The following is a 23,864-nucleotide window of genomic DNA, read 5'->3' as shown; positions in this document are numbered from 1 at the left end:
AGCTATCCCACTCCTTGGCCTATATCCAAAGGACTAAAAATCAGCATACTACAAAGATACAGCCACATCAATGTTCATAGCTGCTCAATTCACAATAGCCAGATTGTGGAACCAACCTAGATGCCATTTGATTGATAAATGGATAAAGAAACTGTGGTATATATATACAATGGAATATTACCCAGCCATAAAAAATAATAAAATTATGGCATTTGCAGGCAAATGGATGAGATTGAGATTGGAGAATATCATGCTAAGTGAGATAAGCCAATCTCAAAATACTAAAGGACGAATGATCTCACTGATAAGCGGATGATGACACATAATGGGGGGGGCAAGAATGGAGGAAGGAGGGACTGTATAGAGGGATAAGAGGGGTGGGAGGGGTGGGGGGGAGTAACAGAATGAATCAAAAACTATTACCCTATGTAAATGTATGATTATACAAACAGTATGCCTCTACTTCATGTACAAACAGAGAAACAAGATGTATCCCATTTGTTTACAATAAAAATGAATTAAAAGAAAAAGAGATCAAGTTTGGTCTTTGGTCCAGGATTGTAAGTTATAATGAACACACAGACACTTATTTTTGCAAATTGAACCACAAAATTCCCATTTTGGCTTAAGCTAAACTGAGATTCTTCTGTCATTTGCAACAGAGAGATTTCTGCTTAAATGTGGCATAGGCAAAATGTTTTATATACATGGAGGAATAAGATTGGTGATTGGAAGCAAAAAGAGGCTTCATGTAAAGTGTATGACCAGCTGGAAGACTTTAGATTGAAGAGAGATGGAAGAGAAATCTGAGTGGAAAGTAACTCATCAGTATCCTTACACGGATGGTAAGCAAAAATTTCAATTAGTAAAAACCGTGGATTCTTTAAGCACAATGGTAGGTAAAGATACAGTGACTGTCACAATATTATCATTTCTTAACCAGGATTTTAGTGGTTCCTGACATGGCATCTTTCTCCTTTTTGAGCATTTTACACTTTAAAAATAATTTTGAATTTACAATATGAATATTTCTGCTATAATTTGAAACCACATCTTAATAGCTGAACTATGAACTCTTATGATGGTGGTTTAATATTATTTGATTTTATTCTTTGCAGTGTTCAGCATTTCTGGAAAAGAGTATTCTGTGAAGGACCTAAGTAAACAATGTTTTTGTGCATTTTATAGGCATGCTCTGGCTACTTCCTTCTCTGAGCCACTATGAATCCAGAAAAGTCTATAAGTATGAGATGCAAAGTGGGTCTTATTTTAATTCAGCTCCTCACTTTTGTGGAGAGAGAGCACAATGTAGTAGAGTGAGTCTGAAGGTCAGCATCTGATGTTCTGGGTTGAAGTCCCGATTCAGACCCTCACTGCTTACTGCTTCCTTATCTGCCAAATATGGGTCCTAATTCCCTATTGGTCCATTCTTCAACCTTGCTAAGGGCAATATTAACAGAACCAATGAGAAAGTAATTCTTAAATTGTGAAGGTTTGTCCAATGTAATTATGGAAGGGAGAACACAGTTGCATTCTACTAACCAGAAAATCTGGAAATAGGGGGTGCAAGGGCCGAATCTTTTGGACTGGGGTCAGGGGTGAGCACACTATTGATGATGTGATAGAAAAGGTGCCATTCAGTTTTTTTTCTCTATCCTTTTCAAGGAATTAGCCATGGAATAAACAATTAACCTTGGGGAAAAACAGGAAGCTCAAAAGGATCTTTGGTTGCACAAAACTGAGGATGACAAAAAAAAAAAAAAGTCTAAAAAGAATATTAGGAACTTATAAATGGCATCGACATTCTCACTTGGGTCCAGTGACCCAGCAAATTCTTCCTTTCTTTGAAGGTCATTACCTACCTGTGGCTGACATGTTTATAAAGTAAACCCAAAGCCTTTAGTTTCCGTTTGCTTTTGTTTAGGTTTGTTTTTCCATTGTCTCGCCCTTGGTCTAAAGAAAGCCTGAACATAATAGGAATGGCATGGAGCTATTTTAAAAAATATGGCCAGAGGAGGAGCTAGTGCTGAAGAACTGCCACCGCAGAAATAAACAGTATCTACTTTTATGACTTGACTTTAATAACAATGGGACCTGCAGAATGCCTCCCACCCACAGCAGGCTGGGCATGGCTGCCCTTTGTTCCACCTTCTGCATCAACCCACCCACCAAAGGCACCTATTGCCACATCGGCTGCCAGTGCCAAGAATGGTCACTTTTCTCCCAGTGTGAAGGTTTGGATACATTTTCTTTTTTGGAAATATATCAAAGTCAGCCTCCAGCCTGTGGTCTAGAGAGCAGAAGAGTTTAGTCATCGCTTGGTCCAACTTCTGAACAAGGATATTAAGCTTATAATTTCTGAAATGTTTACGTTAGCTCCAGCCACGCTGTTTACTGCAGTTGTTGACACTAACGCTGTTCGGTCCAGATGAGAGAACAAGATCAGCAACCGAGATTGTTTTGTGTTGGAAGTTCTACTTGCAGATGTCCTTAAACTAATGAAAGCCAGAGTGTATTTCTTTCTCTGATCACATGATCAGAAAGCCAAGGTTGTTGGGGACATTCAGGGAAGCTTTATTTTCCAAGGTTAATAAGTTATGGTGTGGGTGGAAAATGAGGCCTCCTTAGACATTGCCTTAGAGGGTTAAGAGGTAACTTGCTTTCTTGGGTACGTTTCAGAAGGCCCCTCAAAATTTCACGTGTAGAAGAGTCTGTTGTATTTTAGTTAGTGTTTGCTTTGTTGTTACTTTTAAAACTCCAAGGATATGAATTGTTTTGGTATGTAAAACAAGCATTGAATTCAAGTAGTTTTCAATCAGCTAAAAAGCTGCTTTCTTTTCACAACAATTTTGGCTCTGGTAGACACGGTTTTGGAGCATACACTGCCTGGTCTTAGAAATATGCATAAAGAACCTTGATCGTTTTTTTCTTTTGGCTTTCATTTGTTTAATATTATACTAATGGATAAGTTGGGCCAACTAAAGAGACAGAAAAAGAGGCAAGTTAAGAGAAGGGGTGATTTTAATTAACTAACTCTTTTTAAAGCTGCTGAAATCTGCCCCTTGGATTGGCAACACTTTGCCATTAGAACTAGACAGACCCTGAAAAATCTTGAACTTTCCTTTCACTTGAGATTTTTGAAAAGTAATTGTTTGAAGAAGAAGACAGGAATGATCTTTTTACAAGGCTTTCTGCATTGCTATTGAGAGATAGGTATAGTCTTTGATCTTTACATGAAGAAAATTATGTGAAGATATTGGTGGAGCACTTGGGCCTTATTCCATGATGGAAAAGAAGGTTACAATGGAAGCTCCACACAGACAACCAAAGTATTTTCAACTTGCACACCATGGAAGCTATGTGCTTTGCACCAGGATGATAATGAAGCAAAGAAATTTGAGGTTTGCTATAATAGGACTTGAAAAGCATCTAAGTAAGGATTTTGCTGTAATCTACTAAACTTGGATCACTGCATATTTGATGTTTATTAAAAGCTTTTTTCTTGCATGGTATTTTAAAAGAATATGCATAGATAGAAAGTCTTTTGTGTTGAATCCTATTTGATATACCTAAGCATTAAGTTATAATTTTTCTCTAAAACATTTTATTGCACTTTAATGTTTTATATATATGAGTTTCATTTAGCCACTTAATAAAGTAAATATTTAGAAAGTATTTATTTGATTATCCTGCCAATGAGACTAGCATTCCCCAAGATAAGTGTCTTCATTTAAGAAAAAACTTCATTAGTATTGCTGATGACTGACATTTATCAGGTATTTATTACATGACTGGGAGACTGAGAGACACTTTATGTGTTGTGACAAGAGTGGCTAGTTCTCTTCTACCCTATGTCCCTTTCTTCCTAGGAACCCAACCAGTTATATTTCCATTCTTATTTGTAATTTCATGTGGCCAGGTGAGTTAGTTCTTGCTGCTGGTATGTAAATGGTGACATGTACTGTTTCTAGTCTAGCCTATGAATTTTTCTCACATAATAATCTCCTCTCTTTTCTTTTCTTCCTTTTTGATGCAGATAAACAAAATAATCTTGGAGGTGATGTGTTGTAAAGGGTGGGGATACAAGATTCAGAGTCTTGGTTCCAATATTCCTACTTAGAATAGAGCCTTCTGACAATCAGGAATACCCATTTAGGATTGTGTGAGAAACAAATTTTTGTCATGTTGGAATCATTATGTACCTGGGCCTTTACTTGTTAGAAACAGCTAACATTATTATTTCATTATGCATATATTGCTTAATTCTTTGCTCTTTGGGATATGAATAATATATTTCCCTATCTATAATTGGCTTATAGGGATTTAAAAAAATGTGTAAGTGGAATGTAGTTCCTAAGAGATAGAACTGTGTTTTAATCCAAGTTTCATTTGTGGCTACCTATTTTGTTATAATTACCAGGTAATACATAAGATAATTATCCAGTAAATTCAAAATATTATACTTTGTGCTATGCAGTTAAATCCTTTAGGACTGAAAAAAATTTAACATATTAGGCTCTTTGTAAATTCCCCTATTCACTAACCTTTGCTTTTGAGAGTTTCACTCAGCAAAATTCTTTATGCAGATAATTGGGAAAATTTTTTGAGGAAAATTGAGATTTATTTATTCATTTAATATTTTAGAATGAAAAGTTAAAGGAAGTTATAGCACTAGATCTACATATCTGGTTAATTCACATAATAAACATAAAAGTTCATACTTAATAATATAATCTTATAGTATGTACTTTTTCAAATTACTGTTACATGTAGATTAAATTATTTAAAACATATTAATAGCAACCACATTAATTATTTTTTAATGTTTTGCTCAAGTTATTTTCACTAAACTATTTTATGGTTTTAATCATGAGAAATCTTCATAGTCATTTTGAATCTGATGAGTTCTGTATTTTTAGATCCCTGTGTCTCATTGTCATTCGGGAGACTGTGGGTTTTCTACATCTATCAAGGGATAACAGTGTAACTGCATCATGATGTTAGGATCATTGGAGAAGTTGTTTTGAACTCTTGCCATAATATATGCACAATCAAGTTAATGAGCACAGTGAATGCATCACAGGATAATATGGTTTTAAATGTAAAATTTTTGCATGCTTATTAAAAATAAAGCAGCAGCAGAAGAACTAATATTGGAAGTCTTGGAAGTTAAGCAAGCACATGTCCAGAGAAAAAGCCTACTGGTTACTGGGAAAACTTTCACATCAATTAAATAAAAAATAGCATTCTTGAGATCCAAAACAAATAGTGAAGTGCATGAAGGCACTGAGGAAGCTCAAAAGCTGTATAACAAAATGCTTGAAATACCAGAGGAAATACACTTTTGCCATTGTATTATAAAATAACATACTTATTCATGGTTAATAACCAAGTATAACATTCCATGCTAAGGACCAAAGTCCTTCATTTACTTGTTGAAACATTGGAATGATTTTCCACAATAAAAAAATGAAAACAAAGACAACTTCTCAATAACAGAATGATGAGCTCGTTTCACTGAAAAGTGTTCTTAGGCAGTTTCCTCTTTATCTCCCTGAAGACTCCCTGCTAATTCTCAGCATTACCTGTAACTCTTGACCTCATCATTCTGGGAGGAGAGTCTAGTTTATGGGCCAAGCTTCCTAGAGGAACACCAGGTCCTACTCTTTGCAAACAAAGTTCCATTTAGTCCTGGCAACGCGAAGCTTTCTGGTTCAAAGAGAAGAGTCTTATAAGACTTCTTGGACACCAAATAACTCTTACAAAACAACATTTTGATGAATTAAGTGTAAATGAATCAGAAACATATGGATTAAATTTCCTTTGAAATATGCATGCCTTTTCTGAATTAAGGGGTAAAACATTTGGCAAAATATATTTTGCTGAACCCAAAATACTAGAATAAAGCTCAATGTTTTCTTGGACCCCCCAAATTATGCTGGAGTCTCTTTTCTTAAAATTAATTCATGTTTAGGCTTAATGCTGTTTATTTTTTTAAATTTGAAAATGACTTTACTCTGACCTTTAATTACTTTCTTGGATTTAGGCTTTTGTTCACTATTGATAAAGCCCTTCAAAAGTATGCACCCAACTTTATATTCACAGGTTCTTTTGGTAGAAGAAGTGTACTCTGCTTCCTTGTCACTAATTGTGCACTCTTAATTTTACATCTTATTCAAATTTAAAAGCCCTACGTAAGTTTTGTCGAGAATTTTTCCCCATACTGTGGTCACTTGGAAAAGGCCTAGACCAGAAGAATTTTTGAAGATGCAGAAGAAAGACACATCAGGTCCCAATTCTGTAGAGATAAACATATAACACCCTTTTCTACTCTTCATGCTATGCCATGGAAATAGTGGAGAAAGTGAGCACAGTTGGTTTACTAAGCTTTTTTAACCCTTTCCTGTCTTTGGCTTAATCTGCCTCTGAGGGTGGCCTTATACTAGAAGAGTAGATACTTACTGATGCTCAAAACACTAGAAAAAATAGGGATAGTGGGAACATTCCTTAACATTGTAAAGGACATTTATGCTAAGCCCATGGCTAATATCATTCTAAATGGTGAAAAACTGAAAGCATTCCCCCTAAAAACTGGAACAAGGGATACTTACTGAATTAGCTGTGCTGTGTGCAGTGGCACTTAAGGTCCTATCATCATTTTATCAGAGTTCTAGATGAAGTATGCAAGACTTCTGATCTCTCCAGCTGGTTTGGATACTTTTTCTTCTCTAAATCATGAGCGAACAAGTCTTTATTTTCTCTCTTGAACTAAACTTTCAGGGATTTTGCACTTAACTATTCTTTGAGCTTGAAATTTCCACTACTTTCTGCCTCCGGATGCCCTCTGGCCAACTATACTTCATTTTTAAATTAAATGTCAAGTGTCATCACTCCAGAGAAGTCTTTCCCTAACAGGTAGGTCCCTCTCTCTCAAAAATCTTCTGTTTACTTTATAGCATTTAAAAATCACAATTTGTAATTGGAGAATATCATGCTAAGTGAGATAAGCCAATCTCAAAAAACCAAAGGACAAATGATCTCGCTGATAAGCGGATGAGGACATATAATGGGGGGTAGGAGGGGTTAGCGTTAGGGTTAGGGTTAGGTTTAGGGTTAGGGATAAGGAGGGTGGTAAGAATGGAGGAAGAAAGGACTGTATAGAGGGAAAAGAGGGGTGGGAGGGGTGGGGGGGAAGGGAAAAAAATAACAATGAATCAAACAATATTGCCCTATGTAAATTTATGATTTTTAATTAAAAAAAAAAAAAAGAATGGTGTGATTCTACACCGTGTACAACCAGAGAAATGAATAGTTGTGCTCCATTCATGTACAATGAATTGAAATGCATTCTGCTGTCAGGTATAACTAATTATACAAATAAAAATAAAAATAAAAACATTGAAAAAAATCACAATTTGTAATTAGTTTAGTTACACAGTTATTCCCTTGTTTTTTGTCTATTATTCCACAAAGGCAAGGACTGTACTGACTTTGTGATTTTTCATTTCAGTGCTTAGTAAAGAACATGGCACACAGAAGGCAGCGAATAAATGTTGAATGAATGAATGAAAGGTGAGTCATCAGGTGGTATTGTCCTTCTCCTCTGGAACTATGGCATGAAACCTTTATAGGAAATTTGCTCTTGAGTTGACAAGATGTGTGTTTGATGGGCCACTACTAGTTTGTATGTCTTGTCCTGGCTTAATTATTAATAGTAGTCTCCTCCAATTTTGGCAGCATCCTTGTTTGTATGATTGATTATATAGTCATGACAATTATCTGGTATTTTGAATCTTTTTAAATTTTTTAAAATGTAAAGACAGTATTCATTGCATTTGTCATATGAATATGGTACTTTGACTGGATACTCTTAAAGAGAGTATATGAAGAGTCTGTCTGTGACCTGGAAGGCACTACCCTATCCAGAGAGGAAGAGAATATTGGTTCATCATATATAGCCAGGATGAGAAATGATTCAAAACGGAATGATGAGGTTATGTAACATCTGGCTTCCAAGCAGATATAGAGCAATGATCTAAAGCAGACTTTTGACATGAATAAAAGACAAATTGAGATTGATGACTCATACAGGAAAAGGCATGTCATCATTAGTTGTTGAAGTTATACTGATTTATAAGACTATATTTCTGTTTTTGAAGGACTGATAATCTATCCCAGGAAAGAGTTGCACATGCAAAAAAGATAAAGATACACAGGCACAATAGTACACTCCTTCCTCTCTGTGTGTGGGGGTGTTCCAAGATCTCTGTAGGTACCTGAAACCATAGGTAGCACTAAACCTTATCTATGCTATGATTTTCCTTGTGTCTAACAGTAGCTAATAATAAAGCAGACCAAGTATAATTATCTGCTTTAGTAAAAGTCTTATGAATATGGTCTATTTCTTTCAAGATATTTTATTATACTGTATAGCTTTCACCCTTCTTGTGATAATGTGAGATGATACAGTGCCTGTGTGATGAGGTGAAGAGAGGTGAATGACGTAGGCATTGTGACATAGAATTAGGCTACTATGTAAGGGCTATTTGAACACTGGCAGTGTTACCACCATAGTCAATCTGATGATAAGACAGTTCCTAACTGATAACAGACAGGGGGTCCATATGGTATAGATACACTGGGGAAAAGGGATGATTTATGTCCCGGGATCAATGAGGAGAGGCAGTATGGGATTTTATTAGAATAGTAAACAGTCCACAACTTAAAATGATTTATTTCTGAAATTTTCCTTTTAATAGTTTTGGACCAAAGTGACTGTGAGCAATGGAAACTGCGAAGTACTGGGGACTTGCAGGTTAAGTTTTTAGAGATTGTTCATTTTTTCTTAAGCACTATACTGGAATTTGGTCAACTGTCTCTTGGTTAGTATTTCCCAAAGTGTGCTTCATAGAACATTACTTCTGTGGAATATTATGGGTGTTAGGAAGAAAAAGGGATTTATTGTCAAATTATTTGAGGAAGGTCTGGAATATGAAAAGTCAAACATTTCTTTTCACACGAAATTCTCAGCAGCTCCAATGTGTTGATTTACCTTGTAATTTTAAAACTAGGATGCAGAATACAGAGTTTTTATAATTTTTTGAAAGAAGTTTCTTTTCAAAAGGTACAATGTTAGAAGCATATACTCAGATGAAGGTAGGAGTGAAGATTTATTGGTGAGTAACACCTATAAAAGAAAAGGGGACAAAACAGGATTGGCCAAGACGAGCTCTCAGAACGTGAGGCCTACCAGTCTCATAAAGTCTCTGTCAGTCCTGTGGAGACCTCTGGAGCAAAGGTTGCCCACCAGAGTAGTTCTCACTTGGACATGGCTGGGCCCTTGCTGCTGAATCTTGCCAGTAACTGTCTGTTGCCACCCTGAGAACATGTGACCTCATTTCAAAAGCCAAGGCAGTCATGGAGGCCTTAACAGGGGCGGATGTTGACTGAACACCCTCCTTAGATGTATGCCCTTTTCTGGAAGAGGGTCTGAGTGTCCTCTTCATACCAATTTGGGAAATAGTTCCTCAGGATTGCAGCTGACTTCTCTTTTGGTAGGCAACTAGGAAGAGGAAGTTTAGAGGGACACATTGTTACTATGTTTAGTCTTAGAACTATTAACTAGCTCCATCTTCTCACTTTACACCTCTTCATCCTAAATTACTTTTGTTCTTAGCCCTCACCTCTGTAGCAGGTAGCTTTCTTGATGCTCAAAGACCATCTCTTCTGAGTCCAGGATTGCTGTGTTTGTCCATCCTTGGTCATGACTAAACAAGGGAATTACTAACAAATACTCAGTGGTCATCTGAATTCTACATGTGTTCCTCTCTGCCCCTATAGTGTAATAGCAGTCCTACTTCCTCTTGGAGATCAAGATCCATTTCCTCTGCCAAAATCTGATTCTTCTAGCCTATTAATCCATGGACACAGCTGTAGCTTTAAGTTCTCTGGCATCCTTTATTGTGTCTTGCAGGAGTGCCTTCTTTGGGGACCAAGGATTCTAAGAGTCTGGAGTTGAAGGGAACACAGTAGGTTCCTTAGGACTTTTAGAATGATGCAAAGGGTCCTGCTTCTTCTTTCATCCTTGGGTTCTCATACCCATATATTCTTGCAACACAAATATAATGTCCCTGTTTCAGCACATTCTGCATCCTGGAGGATGACCCCACATCCTAGCAGAGTGTTGTCTCCAAGCTGATTTTCAGATTTTCAGTTGTGATTCCAGCAAGTCTTTCTAGTGTTTTATGAGGCCTGGTGCCACAGGATGATTTAAAATGTAATACAAACAGTGGATCCTGTGGACATGGTCCCATTTCTGTACCTCCTTCACTGTGAAGTAGGTATCCTGGTCAGATGCCATATTTCACACTTGATTCTATGTCTGTGAAACAGTTACTCTAAAAGCCCCAGATAGTGGTCCTGGCTGAGAGTATGTAGGAATGAAAGGAAAAATCATAATTGGAACAAGTATCTATTACTCTAATAGATACTGGTCCTTAGGGACAGTATCACTGGCCCTTATTTACACAAGAAATTCAGTGTAGTCAACCTACCATTAAGTGAATGATCAGTCTCCTTGAAGAATTGGTATATGTGGGGTTCAACTTTAGTCTCTTGCTGGTAGGCTGGTTATCCAGAGACACCAGCAGCTAGCTAGGTTGGTATTGATCAGTGAAAGTTCATACTGTTTGGTCCTTACATAGCATCCACCTCTCCTACCATGGCAACTTTTTTAAGGTGCTTGTTGTGCCAATATTGAGGTGGATACTGATGAAGTCTAATATCAACTGGCTGATATATTTGGTCTACTTAGTTGTTTAGTGCATCTTGTGTGATGAATACTTTTGGATGCATCTTGAAGTGCAATGCAAGTACATATTCCCATATGTCTTTCTGTGTGCTTCTACCCTAGAACTCCTTGTCTTCAATTTTTCTCTTCTCAAGCTCTTGACCAGCTGACCGCCCATGAGTCCATATATTTTCTAATCTGCTTCTACACAAAGTGGATGATCAGATTCACCACCCAAAGCTCTGTGTATTTTGAATATTTTCCCTTTCTTTTTAGCTTTCAAGTTCAGCATCTTCCTTTTCTCTGAGTAAACTAGTGGTATTAGATCTCCCACATTATATGAGCATGAGGAAGGTGGTGCTGTTGCAACCATGTTGGATGACAAGAACAAGCTAAATACTCATGTGGCTTGTTTATGTCTTCTAATCTTTCAAGTATCATTTCCATCCTACAATGTGTTGCTGCTAGACCAACCCAAGTGTATGACTTGGCAGATCTAACAGAAACTAGGTCACAAAGGGAACTTTTGGATGAATAATCATTTAGGAACCTTTGCTCAAGCATTATATCATTACCTGACCCAAACATATACCAAGAGCTTTGTCTCAAAACACATGTAGAATTAACGCAGATCCTTGGAGTTCTTTCATACTTCTGAATACCAAGGACTTGCATTAATATATTTCTTGCTAAGGCTGGTAATATACTCTGTACTGTTTTTCCACCACTGGCAGTTAACACCTTTCAGTCTTCTGTATCCTGTGGCTGAAGTAGCAGGGGTACTGGCACCATATTTGGACTTGTGCAGTGCAGCTGAAGAGGCCTACAAGGTGTTATGCCTCCTTCTTTGTAGGAGAGGATACATGATCAGCAATTTGAATTTTACTTTACAGGGGTTATCCAGATATGTTCCTAATCCCTGGATCCCCAAAACTTTACTGAAGTGGTAGGTCCCTGAAGGTTCATAAAGCTTATTTTCCATCCTCTGAAGCACATGTTTTTATCAAGATCTGCGGACACTGTTTGCTCATCTTACTCTACCAATGTGCTGTCATTGATGTAATGGATCAACATAATATTCTGTAGGATATACAAATGACTCAGATTTCTTGAGTCTATATTATGACAGAGAGTAGGAGAATTAACAGAGTCCATGGACAAAATCAAAAATATATATTGTTTATTCCATAGAGATGTAAACTGTTTCCAATTTTCTTTCTTATTTGGATAGAAAAGGACACACTTACCTAATCCATAGCAACATACAAGGTCTCTGAGACTATGCTGATCTGACCTGGTCATGAGATCACATGATAACACAGCTTGTGGTAGTTGGAGATCTCATATAAAGGTCACTCACACTGCCAAATATACCATTACCAACAATCTATTCAGTAGTCATGGATAATGACCAATAGTCGAGTCCACAGACTTAGCAGACTCAGTTTTGGGTTGGACTCCGTTTGTTATCTGGCCTTCACAAGTTCCGCATTCTCACAACAGGACAATGATGATGCTTCTGGTTTAGGGTGATGATGTCAGTGATGTTAGCTCAGATCCTTTGACAGTCCATGAAATGTGTAAGTTTTTTTTCTTTTCCTAGTGAACAAGTCACCTGAACAAAAGGCTTGTAGAATCCTTTGGGGGAAGGATTGGAAGCAATATAACATTATATACTTTCTGTAGTGTTGCTTTGTCCTTTCTCCTGCAAGCTCAGCCACCTCTTTGTTTCTTTTATTATGTCTTTTTACTAGTGCATTATAATTATGCATGATAGTGGGGTTCATTGTAACTATTAATGCATGCCTCTAATATTTGCTCCATTTCATTCCTCAGTATTTCTATGTTCCCTCCCCTCTTCCCTCTTCTAGTCCCCTTCCTCTACTAGTCTCTCTTGGTGCATTATAATTATACGTAAATTGGGATTCATTGTGGTATATTCATATATGCTTACATAGAATAGTTTCCAACAACTTTTTTTTTTTTTTTTTTTGGTATTGGGGATTGAACCTGGGGCACTCAACCAGTGAGCCTTATCCCCACACCTTTTTATTTTTTATTTTATTTTGAGACAGAGCCTTGCTAAGTTGATTAGGGCCTTGCTAAATTGCTGAGGCTGGCTTTGAATTCACAATTCTTCTGCCTCGGCCTCCAGAGTTGCTGGAATTACAGGTGTGTGCCACTGTGCCTGGCTCCAACCTCTTTAAATCAACAGTTTCCAGATTTGGAAAACTAGCTCAGGTTTGGGAATTGATCAAGAGACTATAACATTCATGAGTGGGACAATAATCCTCTTTTACTTGTTTATTTTTATGTGTTTCTAAGGTAGTTTTCTTGAGGTAGAATTTACATAAAATAGAATTCTATTTTAAGTCTTAAATTTAGTACGTTTTGATAATAGGACCAACATGATGACAGAGAACATTTCTAACAACCTGAAAATTTTCCTACTCACCTTTAGAGTTATTCTCCATCCCCACCTCAGGTGTCTGGCAAACATCATTGTTTTGTATTCTGTTTCTACAGTTTTCCTTTTAAAAATTTCACATAAATGGAATCATAATATGTCACCTCTTGAAACCTACCACTTTTTTTTTTTTTTTTACTTAGTATACTATTTTTATACTTATCTGTGTTATAGCATGCATCCATAGTTCCTTCTTTTTGTTGAGTAGTGTTACATTGAATGAATATTTCACAGTTATGGTCATGAATAAAGATGCTATGAATCTTCAGATAAAATCTTTGTGTAAGAAATGCTTTTCATTTTTTCTGGGGAAATACTTCAGGATGGAATTCCTTGGTTATATAGCAAGTTTGTGTCTAACTTTATAAGAAACCACCAAACTCAACAGTGAATAAGGATTCCAGTTGCTCTGTATCCTCTCCAACACTTAGTATTTTTACTCTTTTTAATTTAACATTGCTGGTGTGTATGCCGTGATATCTCATTGTGGTTTTAATTTGGATTCTCAAAGGACTAACGAAGCTGAGAATCTTCCCATGTGTTTCTAAGCCATTTGTGTATCTTCTTTGGTGAATTGTCTATTCAATTTATTTTCCCTTTATTTTTTTGCGGTGCTGGGGACAAACCCAGGGCCTTGTGCTTGCAAGGCAGGCACTCTACCGACTGAGCTATCTCCCCAGCCCTATTTTCCCATATTTTAGTACAGTACTTTCTGTACTTACTGAATTGTAAGAATTCTTTATACAGTCTAATACAAGGTGTTTTTTTTTAAAGTCAGATATATTTTAATTAATCAATTTTTAAAACAGCATCTCACTAAATTGCCCAGACTGGCAAGGAGTTTGTAATCCTCTGTCTCAGACTACCCAGTAACTGGCATTATAGTTGTGTTTCACCATTGCTTAAAATCAGACATATTTAAAAAAAATCTTATCCTAGGCAATTAGGATTACTTTTTCAATTTCTTGGTAATTTTTGAAGAGGAAAATATATTAATCTTGATGAAGTACAATTTATCAATTTGTCTTTTGTGATTCATATTACATTTTAATAGATACTTGCCAATGAAGGTCATAACATTTTTTTATTTTTTATATCTTCAAAATAAAAGTGTTGAATTTGTTCAACACTTGTTGAAAATTCATATTTATGTCTACCTGTGTATCTATCCATGTATCTATCTGTGCATTTGGACTTGCCCTTTGATATGTTGGTTGCAACCCTGGCTTGTGGTAATTAAGTACCTACACATAACCTCTATTACTTTAAAGTTCTATCATCTCCACTGTTATCAATAAGCCACATTCTGTTATGGCTTCCCCTATCATTTGACTGACTTGGAGAGGAAAGCTACTGTGAACTTCTTAATGATAATTCCCCTTTTATCAGCATATTACAATGACTTTGGTGAATGGTTTACTTTCTAGCCTTCTGGAGGCACAGAATCCTCCAATGGGTTTTCAGACCTTACATCATACAGACACCCTAGCACACCTGTTTCCCCTCAATCTTTAATCTCTTTCTGTATGCCTACTCAGGCATTTCAACTTTACTCAGCATGAGTTATTACTTTCCCTGGCTTCTAGGAACTACCCTAGCTGCAGATTGATGCATCCCCTACTGTTCTTTCTAGAATATTCAGTTTATATCCTGAGACTGTTCCTAAGATAATTAATATTCAATAAACCCAATTCTATGATCCAGCCCACTCAATCAAGTGTTTTCAAAATCTTGATCCTTGCTAGTATATGCTGACTGATTCTTGCTTGTATTTTTGGATATAATCCCCTTTTCTCTCTGATCAGGGTAAGCTTGTCTCACTAGATTATTGTAGTCACTTAATTCTAATTTGGTAATCTAACACAGAGGAGGTGAGGGCAGATCTTGAGTTGGGGGAGCACCTGTTGCTTTCCTAGGCAGGAGCTTCTGCAGGTTATTATTACATGAAGGAAGTGCTAAATCTTAATAGGGAAGACTAGGAAATCTTTGCATGTTCTGAGCTTAGTCAGAGGAGATAAAATCTTCAGAGGTATCTCATGCAGATGTTCCCATTTTATGTATTAGGGTCCCAAGTGTTCCCAACCAGGGAAGCAAATGCTAAGCCAGAATTAGGATGGAAAAGATTTATTAGAGATTAACACCTGTAAAGGAAAAGGGAGAAAATAAGATTGGGCCGTGAGAAATAGAATTGTGATCCAGACTTGACAAAGTCTTTCAGCCCAGTGAGGAATTTGAAGCAAAGATGTTTTAGGGAAATCTCATATTAAGTCACTGGGCCTTTTACCACAGTCTTGCTCAACCCTTGTTAGTGCCACAATAAGAGAATGACCTCAGAGCAAAAGCTGAGGCAGACATGAAGGAGTTATCAACCACAAACTGGCAGCTAAATGCAGTCCTTGGGGCTGGGCAAAGCATTCCTTCTTGAAAGGAGATCTGAGCACACATCTCCTTGTTTTCCATGTCTTGTGGTCTAGTGTTCTATGGAACACAATTTTCTTTGGGCTTAAGAAATTCTTTGTAATTTCCTTACCTCTGCTCCTTGTTGTAATAGTAAAACAAGATTCACAATGGAAAAGCTTAATTGTTATAAATATTAGTATAACCTAGCAGTATTAAAATAATTGCACAAATTTAAGTGCAACTAGATGCTTTATACCTATAGTAAATCTCAATTTCTTACTCAAAATTCTTATCTTAAATGGAATTCTTTCTCCTATGCTTAGGAACATAATAAAGCAAGAACCCTTGGTTTATGTATGACTTTTAAAGCTTGTTCCACGTGGATATATATATTTTTTAAAGTGGTGATTTTTACTCAGTTTTATCCTTCCTCACTTAAGTATTGGAATAACTTTTTTTAAATGATAAGTTCTTCTTTTTCCTATTTTCTCTGACTTCACAGAAATTACTACTGCTAGGTAATGATTTGTAGAGTTTTATAACATTTCATGGTGTCTCTCCAGGGTCCCTCTTGAGGTAAATGTAGGAAGTTGGGATTCCTCCCACTCCAATTAGAAGCCTGCAGGGGACTTCCTCCTGATTGGGCCTCATTCTTTCAGCAGACATTCCTGAATATGCTGCCTTCCTATATTTTCCCTTTTGAAATCAAGAACTTATTTCATGATAATATATACTTACTATACACATTCTTTAATAGGATTTTGAGTTTTGCAATTATTATTTTTATATAGTTACCTCTAAAGTAATTATATCCTCCTTCTGGGGGAAAAAAAAGCATTTAAAAGAAATTTAATTAGCATTTTGATTCTTGAACTTCTTTTACTAAAAATCATGATCTGAATTAATGACATCCTTGTGACCAGAAAAGAAAATGACTGCATACGGAAATGGAGAACAATTCTGATCATGGGCAGTGGTTAGAAAGAAGAATGGAAATAAATACGTTTTGTAACATTTTGTTTTCCTTCTTGCACATGGGTATTTTCCAAGACAATAAAAATAATGACTTCATAGCCAGGGGAAGAGTTTGATACCAAGATGAGAACTGTAAATACAGGCAGGAAATTTGAAATGGAAATTGAAGATATTAAAGGAATTAAACAGACAGATGCATTTATGTTTGTGTATATATGTGTCAATTTCTGCCTTTGAACCTGCAGTTGGAACTTCTTACTAGAGATTATGTGTTATAACATTGTATGAGGTCATTGCAACTACTATATCCTTCTGTTTGTTTTCAATTATCATCATTCATGTCAAAACAATTATTGTCCTACTTTTAAATTGTTTTAAAAATAATTACAAACAAAATTCATTATTTTGCATGCAACCCTACTAAAAATGTTGCTCTATAATTTTCTCCCTCCCCTCTCCTCGGTAGATACATAAATATCTTTGACTCACAGCTAAGGAAAATAAAGAGATCAAGGTATAGTACCAAAGAATTTATAAGAGAATTAGGATGAATAATCCCAGTTCTCAAATTTGTTTTCAGATAATCACAATGCCTTTTAGAACTCTCATTATATTTTCATTAGCTTTTATAACTCTTGTTCAACAACTTCTAGTGCAGATGTGATTTTTAATTACTTGATATAATTTTAAACACAAGATGGAAGTTATTATTTATTCTGTAGTGAGAGCTAGCTAGGAAAATTCGTATGTAACTCCTCTTTTAAAAAGGTTTTATTTAGAATCTGCGTAAAAAAATCACAAATAAAGATCTATGAATTCTAACCCTAACTCTTAACTCTAAACATAAACATAATGTGATACTTTTGAAAATGTATTTTAGTTGCCTATTCTATCCCTTATGTATTGACCTTTAGATGCATAAAACATGATTTACCTTTTCCAAAGTTGAATGATCTCAAATATGGAGTTTTATCTATCTACTAGACTTTAGAGAAAGAGGAAAAGCTATGTGATAGCTAATCTGTATTGTCAACTTGATTATGTCAAAGAGATGCCTAAGATTAGCAGGCACCCTTCTAAATAAGGGTGTTTCTAGGAATGATTGGCATGTGGGATAGCAAACTGGAGGGGTCAGGGAGAACTGCCCTGAATAGGGCAGTACAGTTCAATAGGTTGTGGGCTTGGATAGAACAAAAAAGAACCAGGAAGTGCCAGCAAATGCAAGCTTGATTCTTCTTGAGCAGGTGCTCTGTTTGCTGCTGAGATTACCTGAGGAGAACAGACTCCAGCTCCTCTTTGTTCCAAAGAGGACTCTGATCAGTGATTCTCCAGGGAGTTTTCAGGTCTCTGGTCCTGGACCCTATTGATCTAAGGCTCCTACTTTTTGAACTGAGTATTTACTGGTTCCTCTAGCACTTCAGCTTGCAGATGGCCATTGTGGGACTCCTGGTTTCTGATCCTGTAAGCCAATCTAATAAATCCCCTTTTTATAATCACATATTAACCATATAATCATAATATAATCATAATCCTGTTGGTTCTATTCTTTTAGAGAACCCTGACTTTGGTACCAGGGAGTGGTTCTAGAGAAACTGAATTGTAAGGATGAATTTCCTTAGTTGATTTGTGGTTTCTGGAGTTGAATATCTTTATTGGTTAGGCCTAAAGTTGCTAAAGTCTCTTCTGCTGGTAGTATGCAGGTATTTTGGTTACAACAATACAAAAGCTAAGTAAAGCATGCTATTAAAAATTTTGAGGAATTCATAGCTTTCATTGCTATTTATCTAGGAAATCTACCATGTTCCTCTTAGTGTCCTAACAATTACCTTACTGCTAGATTTCTCAAAGCAACTGTGGGGATCATTTTTTTCTTTTTTTAATTTGTTTCCTCTTTTTTTTTTTTGGCAGTACTATGAATTGAACCCAGGGACCCAGAGATGCTTTATCACAGAGATACACCCCCAGACCTTTTTGTTTTTCATGTTGAAACAGAGTCTGATAAGTTGCTGAGGGTCTCACTAAATTTCTGAGGCTGATCTCAAACCTAAAACCCTCCTACCTTAGCCTCTGTAGGTGCTGGGATTGCAGATCCATAGAAACCATTGTTTCTTTAGCTTTTGTGGGAACACATGATCTCCTAGGATATGGAGTAAAATGAGTAAGCATTTTTATATTGAATTACTCTTTTTACAAAGATAGTATATACCTCAATAACTTTTATTTTTTAGGGAGCCTTCGATTAATACTTGATGCATGAATGAGTTATTGGTAGCTAGTTTCTTTCTCCATATTTTTTTCAAAATTTATTGAACAAAGTATTGATAACATTTTTCCCCAAACACCTCTGGCCTATAAATGTGAAATGACATGTTAATTTCCTTATGATTTTGGTAAAAGAAAATGAAAACTTTGGGGCTAGGTAGTGGAACCTTATTTTGTAAAATATTTTTCCTATTTTGCTGTTCTTACCAGGGTCTATGAGGCACCTTATGAGTTATTTTATCATTAAACCAAAGATTAAGGATGTGCATACCTTCTTTGAAAATGTTATATCTAAAATTTATGTGAATGAGAGAATATTTCTTAATGTCCAATCTATAGCTGAATTTGATGCATCACAGAATTCATAACTTTTCACTCTTGATGCCCAAGGGCCTCATTGATTTCATGCATGGGGGTTGTGTGTAATAGGAAGTTTATAGAAGAAATGAATATAATGTTTAAGAAAATGGAACATACAAAATTTAATTTATATTTGTTTAAATACTATTAAAATTTAATTATGAAGCTTTTAAATTGTAAACCATCTTCAAATAAACATTTTTTAAAAGTCAGTTTCTCCTATTTAGTATTTAATAATGAAAAAGACGATCAGAAAAAAATTTAAAAGTCTCTGATGATGTTGGTACAAGGAGGTTTTTAACAACTATAGTGAATGTATTTTTTTTAAAGAAAACATATTGTTTTCTAATAAAACAATGTGTTTTTTTACAAAAGGACCACTGTCTAGTAAAAAAATTTATGATTCAGTTTTGTGTGTTTGTGAGTACTGATTGATATACTTCCCTATAATCTGAGCTACACAAGAAAATAGAAAATAAAAGTTGTCTCAAGATCTTGTAGTAAACTGAATTTTATAGTTAGCAGTGCGTGTGGCATATGTTTAAGTTAAAAATTTGAAATGAAGACTTATTAACTATTAATATTTTCATTTGGTAACATTTAATACTGCACATCATTTTTGCTTGCTGTCTTAGGTGCCAATATGCCTTATTAAATTTAACTTGAACCATAACAAAAGGAAAACACTTTGGATTTGTCTTTAATTCCCATATCATTGAAAATGTTGTCTCATAAAATAGATTCTATTTTGTGATTTATAATTTTTCTCCTCAACATAAAATTGATTGTATAATTCAATTTACATGAAACATATTGCATTCATTCAAAACATTTTCTAATCTCTTTTTCTGCTTAGTAAGATCTCTCTGTAAATATTTATGAGTTTGCCCTTTAAAACAAAACAAAAAAGAACTTTCAAAATTCAAAGCAATGCACAACAAAAGAAACAAATTAGGAAAGTATTCTTTTTCTTTCTTTTTTCTTGCCTTTTGGCAAGAAATGTCTTTGTGAGCATTTGGCTTAGAATGATATTGAAAATTGCGACATTTTATTCTTTTGGAGCAAGGGCTTCCCTCTTCCTTCCTCCAATGTAATTCTGGGCGCTTTTTCTGATCTCATTATTAATTTTATGCAATAATGACAATACATCTTTATGTTGACCAACTATTGATAAAGACCATTTCGATGTAAGCAATGACAGTTGTGCTAGCAGATCATTTCCCAGACTATAAACCTAATCAACTGTGGCAGTCTTTCTTTGGTACTATCTTCCAAATTTCCCATATGTTTTTTACTTTATCCTGCTCCTGAAGTATAAATTGTAATTCCTGAGAGTGTTGACTATTAACTTCTTGAAAGATGTGTTTATTCCACACATCTTTATTTGTCTTTGTAAAAGACAAATTCTTTTGCTACAATTCACTTACCCTAGTATCCCTCCAATCTCCTAATTCTTACCTAACTTGACATCCCCAATGATTTTATGTATGATGCTGCAACATCCTGTCACCTTTTTTGAAAAAAATCTATTTAATCAGTATTTCTACTGAGCCAATGAGTTGGCTCTATATATGCATCAAGTTTAGAAATTATTTGGAGTTTTTTCAACATGTTTAGTTGTTGCTGTGTTTGAATCTGTTTCCCAATGTACCACTGCTGGTGGGTGGAGTCTATTGGGAGGGTGGAGCCTATTGGGAGGTCATGAGGGCTCCACCATCATGAGTGGATAAATGCCTTTCTCTGGGGAGTTGGTTTTCAATGGAGTTGTGTTAGTTATTATGGGAGTGGATTGCTATCAAGAAGAACAACTCTCTTTGTCCTTCTCTCTCGCATATGCTTCCCCTTCTACCCATTCATCACATTATGATATGGTACTAGGCCCTCCCCTAAAACAGACAAAGATATCATGCTTTTGGATATCCTAGCCTCTGGAACCACGAACCAAAATAAACTCTTTCTTCATAAATTACCCATTCTCTGATATTGTTTTAATAGCAGAAAAGGGAGCAAGAGAGTTGGGCTTTGGAAATGTAGGGACAAAGTACATGCTCAGGGCTAAAAAGGGACTTACTGAAAAGGAAAACCTACATAAAACATCTTTGATTTTCACTTTGTGCTTATATCACAGTCATATTGTTTGCTAGAATAAGACCTACACCAAACGCTTTATGTCTTGGCAGTAGTATAGGCATCTAATGTTTTAAAATATTTTCAACTCCCTAAGGAAAATGTTCTGCTAAAAGAATTATTAAACATTAGAACATCTCTAGCAAGAAAACTTCCTTTCATGGCATTTCTTTTTAATAGACAAGGTATTCACCTTGCTGAAACTCTTGGAGGGCATATAATGGTAAAATCTAGGAAAGATCTTTTAGCCAACATGGCAAAGGTATGCCTTTCTAACTGAGAAAAACAGAGGGTTAAGAACTGCATTTGCTGATTTAGCAAGTTAATTCAGTTCTAGGTAAAAGTAGCACCAAATGAAGTTTTTGAAATGCTAGATAAATTGGCCTTCCTGTGATTCAAAAATCTGCCATTAGACAGAACCACAATAGAGCTATAGTTTAAAATTTAATTAAAATTTTTTGCCTATGGATGCTTTTATTCTTAATTAAAAGGCTCAAAACATGTTGTTGGGTAATAATTTAAAAGATTTTTTAAAAAATAATAAAGCTTCAAATTGTGGTTATTCTTTAGGGTATTCTGCCACATATCCCCAGATTATGTGGACTAGAGTTTGGAATTTCAAGTGGTCTTTTACTGTTTTGTTTGCTTGCCTTTTCTCTCCCTAACATAATTATTTTATTTAATTTTTTCAATATGTAATATATTCACATGGGTCCAAATTCAGAAAATAGAAGGAAAACTCAGGGAAGCATCTACCTTCCTATTCATAAAGCTCAGCCACCCCTTCTCTTCTTACAAGCAGCTAATATATTTCCCTTCAGAAATATGTTCTGTATGTCATACACTCTTATATGTTCACTTTTCCTACATCTTAAAATGGATTGGCAGAATTCTGTCCTTTTTTGAACTTTAGAGATCTTGGGGATCTTTCCATGTCATTGTTTCTTTGTCACTTTATGTGGCTGCATGTTATTTCAGTGCATAATTATATCATGATTTATTTGAGCAGTTCTTTATTTTGGGACCTTTTAGATTATTTCTGCACTTTGACTATTACAAATGTATGGTAGTGAGAACTGATAAATATTTGAAGAGAGCAAAACACTTAACGACTTAAGCATTATACAATGCAAGCATATTTTGAACATTGTTACCCCAATTAATATGTACACCTTTTTTTTAGTGTTAGTTAAAAATTATAAGAAATCTAGTACAGCACATAAAATATAATAATGAATAATCTTGTAACTACTAATTATTCATCCCTATGCATGTATGTCTGTGAGATAGGCTCTTTGAAGAGTTTCTAGTTTAAAGGATATGTTTATTATAATTCTAGTGCATATGTCCATTCATGTATAAACTTAGATTCTCATCCAATAATGTTTGATAGTATGTATTTGAGGCAGTATCTCAGATAAGTGAGTAAATGGTAAACTATTCAATAGTGTTAGAAAAATTGGGAAAAAGTATGAAATAAGAGCCATACCTAATACCTCATACTAGGAGTATATTTCAATTGAATAAATATTTAAGTATAAAAAATGAAATCATAAAACTATCCTTAGAAACTATAGGAAGGATTAACACATTCAGCCACATAGAGAATAAGGAATTCTCCATAGGGAAAATCATTACAAGCAAAGTCAAGAGATAAATACTAAATTGAAAGGAAGTACTTATAATTCATATCATAAAGGAAGGGCTAATTTCCTTAAAACTATTAGAAACTCTTAGAAAGCAATAAAAAGCAATAGAAAAATAGAAAAAAAGCATACAGTGTTCACATAATAGATAATTCAAGTGGCCCTTAAATATATGAAATTATATTCAACCTTAGTGAGATAAATTTTTTTAGTATTGCTTTCCAGTTTTCCCAACACCATTAATAGAATAATACATCATTTACTTACTGATTTGAAAACACTCTTTATCAGCTCTGTACTTCCTATGCATTATTGGATGTAGGCCTGAACTTTCATGTAAGTATTTTTTATTCCCATGTCTATAACCTTGCTATTTTAATTATTTAGACATTTATATTTTAATATCTAATAGGGCTTATACCCTCTTGTAATTATCATTTTCCTGAATTTTACAGCCATTATGACTTACTTTTTTCCATATTAACTTTAAAATCAGCTTATCGATTGCCATCAAAAAAACTATTGATACTTTCATTTGAGCTGTATTAAATTTATTGATTAATCCAACAGAATTTGTACATTATGTATATGCTTGTTTAGGTCTTCCAATGTATTTTCAAGGAAGTTGTAATGTATCTTCATAGATTTAGAGAGTCCTTACATTTTTTTCTGGGTATCTTTTCTCGCTATTTTAAATATACCTTAGTTTTTATTGATTTCCCTTGCTCATATAAACACTGTGTTTGTGCACATTAGTTTTCCACCCTGGAGTAAGTAAGTAGCTTTACTTATTTCCCATATTGTTTGAAGTAGTTTTTCAGTTGATTCTTTTAGTTTT

The 23,864-nt window shown here is 35.1% G+C and overlaps 1 long non-coding RNA gene across 2 annotated transcripts in view; it reads left to right on the top strand.

Moving 5' to 3' along the window:
* Positions 1–2,116: 2,116 nt before the first annotated feature.
* The window catches only part of LOC306663527, a 51,955-nt gene continuing 30,207 nt past the window's right edge, over positions 2,117–23,864 (top strand). The window contains exons 1-2 of one of the 2 annotated variants that reach the window (XR_013764457.1): positions 2,117–2,234; positions 7,511–7,572. This is a non-coding gene — a long non-coding RNA (uncharacterized lncRNA). Of the gene's footprint in view, positions 2,235–2,890; positions 3,434–7,510; positions 7,573–23,864 lie in introns of those variants that run through there. The other variant, XR_013764458.1, reaches the window with a different exon arrangement.

This window comes from Sciurus vulgaris, assembly GCF_902686455.1.
Source record: "Sciurus vulgaris genome assembly, chromosome: 6".
Classification (NCBI taxonomy): Eukaryota; Metazoa; Chordata; class Mammalia; order Rodentia; family Sciuridae; genus Sciurus; species Sciurus vulgaris.
Note: the sequence above shows the minus strand (reverse complement) of the source record. Positions and strands in the feature narration are given on the sequence as shown.